This window comes from Petaurus breviceps, unplaced genomic scaffold, assembly GCF_028583685.1.
Source record: "Petaurus breviceps papuanus isolate PSGF00001 unplaced genomic scaffold, PetGlider_PUasm1.0 90895, whole genome shotgun sequence".
Taxonomy (NCBI): domain Eukaryota; kingdom Metazoa; phylum Chordata; class Mammalia; order Diprotodontia; family Petauridae; genus Petaurus; species Petaurus breviceps.
In genome coordinates, this window is record NW_027187372.1 from 17,243,430 (window position 1) to 17,250,021 (window position 6,592).

General features: G+C 35.7%; 1 pseudogene; it reads right to left on the reverse strand.

Moving 5' to 3' along the window:
• Positions 1 to 4,725: 4,725 nt before the first annotated feature.
• LOC138150898 (thiamine pyrophosphokinase 1 pseudogene) lies at positions 4,726 to 5,391 on the reverse strand (annotated as a pseudogene).
• Positions 5,392 to 6,592: the final 1,201 nt, after the last annotated feature.

Here is a 6,592-nt window from a genome sequence, read left to right on the forward strand (position 1 = left end):
CCTCAGTTGTATTGGGCTGAAAAACTGTCTCACCCTGAGCTTTTGATGGTTCTATCACTCCAGAATTCTATTTGATGTATTGATTTAAAGTGCTTGGGAGGGGAATGTTGGGCAAGCTCTTCCATAGTCCTTACTTTGCTCTCCTGTCTTGTCTTGATCCTCAGAAGTCCATACATGACTGACTCTAAAATAGAATTATGCAAACCTGAATTCTCAAGAGTTGGTAAAGACCTCAGAAACTGTCTGGCTCAAATGGTTGTTAAACAAATCTGTCAGGTGATGTTCTGGATACCACAAGATTAATTCCATGTGCAAAGAATACATTACCTCCTGAGCCATCCTATTCTATTTTTCACAAAATCACATATTTAAGGAGATTTCAGAAGACATTTAGTTCAGTCCATAACTCAATGGAAATCTTTTTTACAATATCTTTAACAAATGGTCATCCAATTCCCTTTTTGAAGATTTTTGTGGATGACTAGCTGCTGAAGTGGCCCAGTCTCCTATGGGACATATTTATAGAAACAATCAGGAGTCTTTTCATCTACCAGATTACAGCCTTTCAAAAACTGAAAGATGGCTATAATGACACCAGCACCATGCTACAAGCAGGCCAGAAAGAATGAAGTGGCTGAGCCAATGCTGAAAAGAGCTCATCTACAGAAATGTGTTGTGACAAAAGGAAAGTCTAATGTTATTATGATTAGTGTTGCATAAGAATTTGCAATACAAGATCTCTGAACCAAGTCAAACTGGATGTGGTCAAGTGGGAGATGGGAAGAGTCAACATTGATATCATTGGTTTCAGTAAACTTTAATAGATGGGAAAGGGTGAATTTAATTCAGATTACCATCACATATACTACTGTAGGTAAAAATCCTTAGAATAAATAAAGCATAGTGCTCATAGTCAACAAAAGGCTAAGAAAAGTAGTACTGAGGCATTATCTTAAAAATGACAGAATGATAACTATTTGAATCAAAGGCAAACCATTCAATAGCACAGTAATATAGGTCTATGCTCTAACAGCTGATGCCTAAGAAGCCAAAGTTGTTCAGTTGTATGAGGACCTACAACATCTTTTAAAAATAACACCAAAAATGTCATATTCATCATAGGGGATTAGAATGCTGAAATAGGAAATCAAAGGATAATTGAAATAATGGCCAAATTTGACCTTGGAGTACAAAATGAAGCAGGTAAAAGACTAATAGAGTTTTTTGTGAAGGTACCTAAATGGTCATAGCAAACATTCTTTTTCAACAACACAAAAGGTGAGTTTACACATGGACACTACCAGATGGTAAATATAGAAATTATATTGATTATATATTTTTCATGCAAAGATGGTATCTAGTGAGTCAGTTTAAAAAAAAAAAAAAGACCTAACACTGACTGTGACTCAGATCATTAGCTTCTTGTTGCAAAATTCAGACTTAAAATGAAGAAAGTAGGGAAAAGTATTAGATTGTATAGGTATGGCCTCAATAACATCCTTTATGAATGCAAAGCAGAAGTGATAAATAGATTTAAGGAATTAGAGGTAATAGATATACTGCCTGAAGAACTATGGGCAGAGGTTCACAATATTATATAGAAGGCAGCCAAAAAAAATCAGGACAGAGTCAAGATGGCAGAGTAAAAGCAGGGACCTGCTTGAAATCTCCCCCATACCCTCTCCAAATACCTGCAAAAAATGACTCTAAACAAATTCTAGAGCATCAGAACTCACAAAATGAAAGAGTGAAACAAATTTCCATCCAAAGGCAACCTTTGGTCAATAGGAAAGGTCTGTTGTACCAGTCTGAGAGAGGAGCCCAGTCCAGCAAAGATGTACCAGTAGAGACCAGACCCAGCAAACCCAGAGCAGACCTCAGGGGACTGAATCATTGGCAGCTTTGCAAACTTCTAAACCCACAAATGGCAAAGAAAACTTAGAAGGTCAATAGGAAAGTCTGTTGTACCTGTGTGAGGGAGGAACATGATCTTGAGCCAGCCCTGGGGTTATAGTAGAGGCAGCTGCTGCTCCTTCCAGAACTCTCTGCCCACAGATAATTGGGAGCTCAAGCTATTGATCAGAGGGGAATTGCAGGGATCTCTTTGCTGGTCTTGAGGCAGGGTTCTCTTACTTTACCTGTGCTTGGATCTGGGTCACATTCTTGGGTGTCAGTCCTAGGGCAAGGAGGAACACTGGTGTGGTGCAGTTTGTGGCTGTGGCAAAGAGGGGATCCTGCTCACCTTTCCAAGGCAGAAAAGAATACTTCTGGTCACTAACAGACTAGAGCTCTTGGAAAATCAAAACATACAACCAGAAGACAACAAAGTCAAAGATCCTACATCCAATGTCTCCAAGAAAATAGGAATTAGAGTTTTCTTTCTCTGGTTTAGCTCTTCTTTAGGTATCAGAACCATATTTATGTCATTAAAAAGAATTGTTTAGGATTCTTTCTTTGGTAGTCTTTTAAGTAGTTTACATTGCATTGGAATTAATTGTTGTTTAAATGTTTGGCAAAATTTATTTGTGAAACCGTCTGGCTCTGAGGATTTTTCTTAGGGAGTTTATTAATGTCTTGTTCAATTTCTTTTTCTAAGATGGGGTTATGTAATTATTCTATTTTATCTTCTATTCATCTGGGAAATTTTCCTAAATAATTGATTTTGATTAGATCATCAGATTTTTTTCTCATATAATTGGACAAAACATTTCCTTATGATTTCTTTAATTTCCTCCTCATTGGTGATAAATTCATCCTTTTCATTTTTGATATGAAAAATTCAGTTTTCTTCCTTTTTCGTGAATAAGTATTTTTATTTGACGTGAAGATTTGACTATTCTCATTCAGCAGTAAATATGATTGTGTAAAAGAATCACTGAAATCATATCTAATGATTTTTGAGGGCAGAATTGCATACTGATTCACATGGCTCTTGTCAGACTCTTCAGTAGTGAGGACTGCTGTTTTTGCCATCATCCCTTCTGAACTAAAAGAGGTTAAATGCTAGAACCTACAGCAGAAAGATGATGGTCTTTTTTCTTAGAAGAATTAAGGAACTATGGATTCTTTTTTTTTTCTTTTAAGCAATTGGGATTAAGTAACTTGCTCAAGGTTACACAGCCAGTTTTTTTTGTAAGTGTGGGTGTTAATTCTCTGAGGCCAGAACCAACCCCAGGTCCTCTCGACTCCAGGGCTGGCACTCTTACCCACTGTGCCACCTAGCCACCCCAGGAACTACGTATTCTTACCATAAAATGAGTTGAGTAGTTTTTTCTTAAAGTTGCTGTTTGTGTATCAATGTGCAGTTTATTTAAAAAACTATGGTAATGGCTCTGAATAAGGAAATAATAAATATAGTCCCTTTACAGAAGAAGCTTGAACAGCTTTTCCAATATTCTAGGCTTGTGATCTGAGATAGGTGTCATGATGATGTGATCATACTTGTGATCATATTGCTAGCATATTCCTTAGGAGACTGTTGGACAGTTCCTTGGAAATTGAACAGAGCTTTTTGTTTATGGGTCAAAATTGTTCCTTAAGATGGTGACAAGAAGTTCCTTCTCCCGTTCCCTCCCCCTTATCTTTTTTTGTTCCTATTCATTTTTCATATGCAGAGTCTGTCAAAATAGGTACTATGATTTGAATCTTTTGAGCAGTAAACCTAACAGGGCAATGGATGTTCATTACTTAAAAAGTTGAATTTGGGCAAGAAATGATCTAAGTTAGTAGGATTGGTCCCCTTATATTTTTTTTTCCTTTGGTAACATTTCCCAATACTCTTCTTCTTCCCAATAATTTGGAGAATTAATTCTGATTTAATTTTCAGGTCCTTATTCTCTGTGTCTGCTTCTGTGACCCATTTGAAGTTTTCTTGGTAAATATACTGGAGTGGTTTGCCATTTTATTCTCCAGATCATTTTACAGATGAGTTAACTGAGGCAAGGCAGGTTAAGTGACTTGCCCAGGGTCATACAGCTACTAAAGTGTCTTGAGGTTTGAACTCAGGAAGATGAGTCTTCCTGAGTCTAGGCCTGGCACTCTATATGCAGCTGGCTGGCCATTCTGGTTTAAGACCTCAGGTCATTAAATTTTGCCCCTTTTTCATGGGTAGTAATGAGTACTTATTAGTGATTTGAGAGCAATAAAATAATAGGTTTTTTCAAGAGGCATAGAGTAAATTACAAAGTTTTGTTCTTTAGATTTTGCAACTTAGTCCAATGTGATAAGTGGGCAGCAGACAATAATAATGTCTTTTGGTGGAGGCTTGGAAGTAGGACCTGAAATTTTCCTTAGGAGTTTATTAGAAGGTTCAAAGGAAAGACTGTTGATGGGAATATAAGGAGAAAGGTTTGGTGAATTTAAATGTGAATGTAAGATATGAATTTTAGAAGGGACTGATGCAAATTTTTGTTTTAAATAAATTGATTTTCATGGAATTAATTAGCCATTAATTGTTCCCTTCATTTAAAAAAATAGAATCTCTCCTTTAAAATGCAATAACCTACATTTCATAAAAACAATTATTAAAAAACTAGCCCCTCCTCCCCTTCATGTCATATATTACTGTTCTATTCCAAATGTATTCCTCCTGTTTTTCAGTCATAAGCAGATTAGATAAGGCATGGGTGGATTTTGAAGTGTCATTTTCTGTGTTCATTTTTGATGCCCATAGTCTTGATGAATGGATAGATAATCTGTCCCTACAGTCACAACTCCAGTGCCATCTTAAGTATTTAAAGTGCTGCTTAAGGTTCTGAACATGGACACATCATTGGTGAGATTCGCTTTTAAGCCCCTTATGGTGATCTGTTTATAAGGGTATCCAACAGGAATAAAGTCACACAAATTGCCTTCAAATCCTGCATCTACATGCAGTTTGTGCTTTCCTAGTTGAAGCAGGCAAGGGAGGAAATCTGCTTGTATGATTATAACAGGCACTGGAGTGATAGTAGTTTGCATAAAAAAGGTCTCCACAAAAGCCATGATCTGGTCAAACTGTGCTATGAATCCAAACAAAGTCACAAGCATGTCAACCTGGAGGTCCTTTTCCACTCTCTTCTTCTGGAGCACTTGAAGGTATTTAGTAAAATTAGTGTTGTCTTGAGCAGGAGTTCAGACAAGTTCACATCCATTGGCTTTATAGTACTCATTGATTTCAGGCCTAATAGAATCAAAATCTCCCATGATGTATACAGGTAAGAAGCTCTCCTGATCTCCTTCAGTGACATGATATAAGTGCATAGCTCCTCCATCTGCACAGGCTTTCAAAATGACTTTCCTTCACAGATGATAAAAATAACTTCTGCCTAATGGCTGATTAAGGATCAATAGGCAATACTTCAAATTCTTAGTGGGAAGCAGGCATTCCAGTTAGGTAAGGATATATTTCATATCAGATTATTAGCTTCTGCACAGATGCTCAAAGAGCTGCCCACCAGACAAGATAGAGAAAGCAATTCCTTTGTTTTTTTTTTTAATCAAATTAACCAATGGCTTATCTATATTATTGCTTTTTGTTTTGTTTTGTTTTCTTCATAAAATTAGGTCCTAATTTTATTTATTAGCTCAATAGTTTTCTTACTTTCAGCATTATTAATCTCATCTTTGATTTTCAAGATTTCCAAGTTGGTGCTTAATTGGGGATTTTAATTTGTTTTTGTTCTAGTTCTTTTTTTAATTGCATGCCCAATTCATTGATCTGCTCTTTCTCTATTTTATTGATGTAAAAATTTACAGAAATAAATTTTCCCCTAAGTACTACTTTGGCTGCATCCCATAAATTTTGGTATATTGCCTAATTGTTGTCATTCTATTTAATGAAATTATTGATTGTTTCTATGATTTGTTGTTTGACCCATTTATTTTTTAGATTTAGGATATTTAGCTTCCAATGAAGTTTTAATCTATCTTTCTACTATCCTTTACTGAATGTAATTTATTGTAGTATGACCTGAAAATGATGCATTTAATATTTCTGCCTTTATACTTTTTATTGTGAGGTTGTTATGCCCTAACACATTGTCCCTTTTTGTATAGGTGTTATATACTAATGAGAAAAAGGGTATATTCTTTTCTTTCCCCATTCATTTTTCTCCAGAGGTCTGTCATATCTAAATTCTATTAAACTCTATTTATCTCTTTCACTTCTTTCTTGCTCAATTTTTGGTTAGATTTATCTAGTTCTTCAAGGGAGAAATTGAGGTCTGTCACTAGGACAATTTTGTTGTCTACCTCCTCCTGTAAATCACTTAACTTCTCTAGGAATTTGGATGCTATACCACTTGCTGCAAATATGTTTGGTACTGATATTACTTTGTTGTGTATGGTACCTTTTAGTAATATGTAGTTTCTTCCCTTATCTCTTTTAATTAGATCTGGTTTTGCTTTTGTTTTGTCTGAGACCATAACTGCTAAGCTTGTTTTTTTTTTTATTTTGCTTTATTTTATTTTACTTTAGCTGAAGCATAATAGATTCTGCTCCAGTCCCTTAACTTTACTTTGTATGTTCCTCTCTGCTTCATGGGTTTCTTGTAAACAACATATTGTTAGACACTTTTTTAATCCATTGCTATCCACTTCTGTTCTGTGGGAG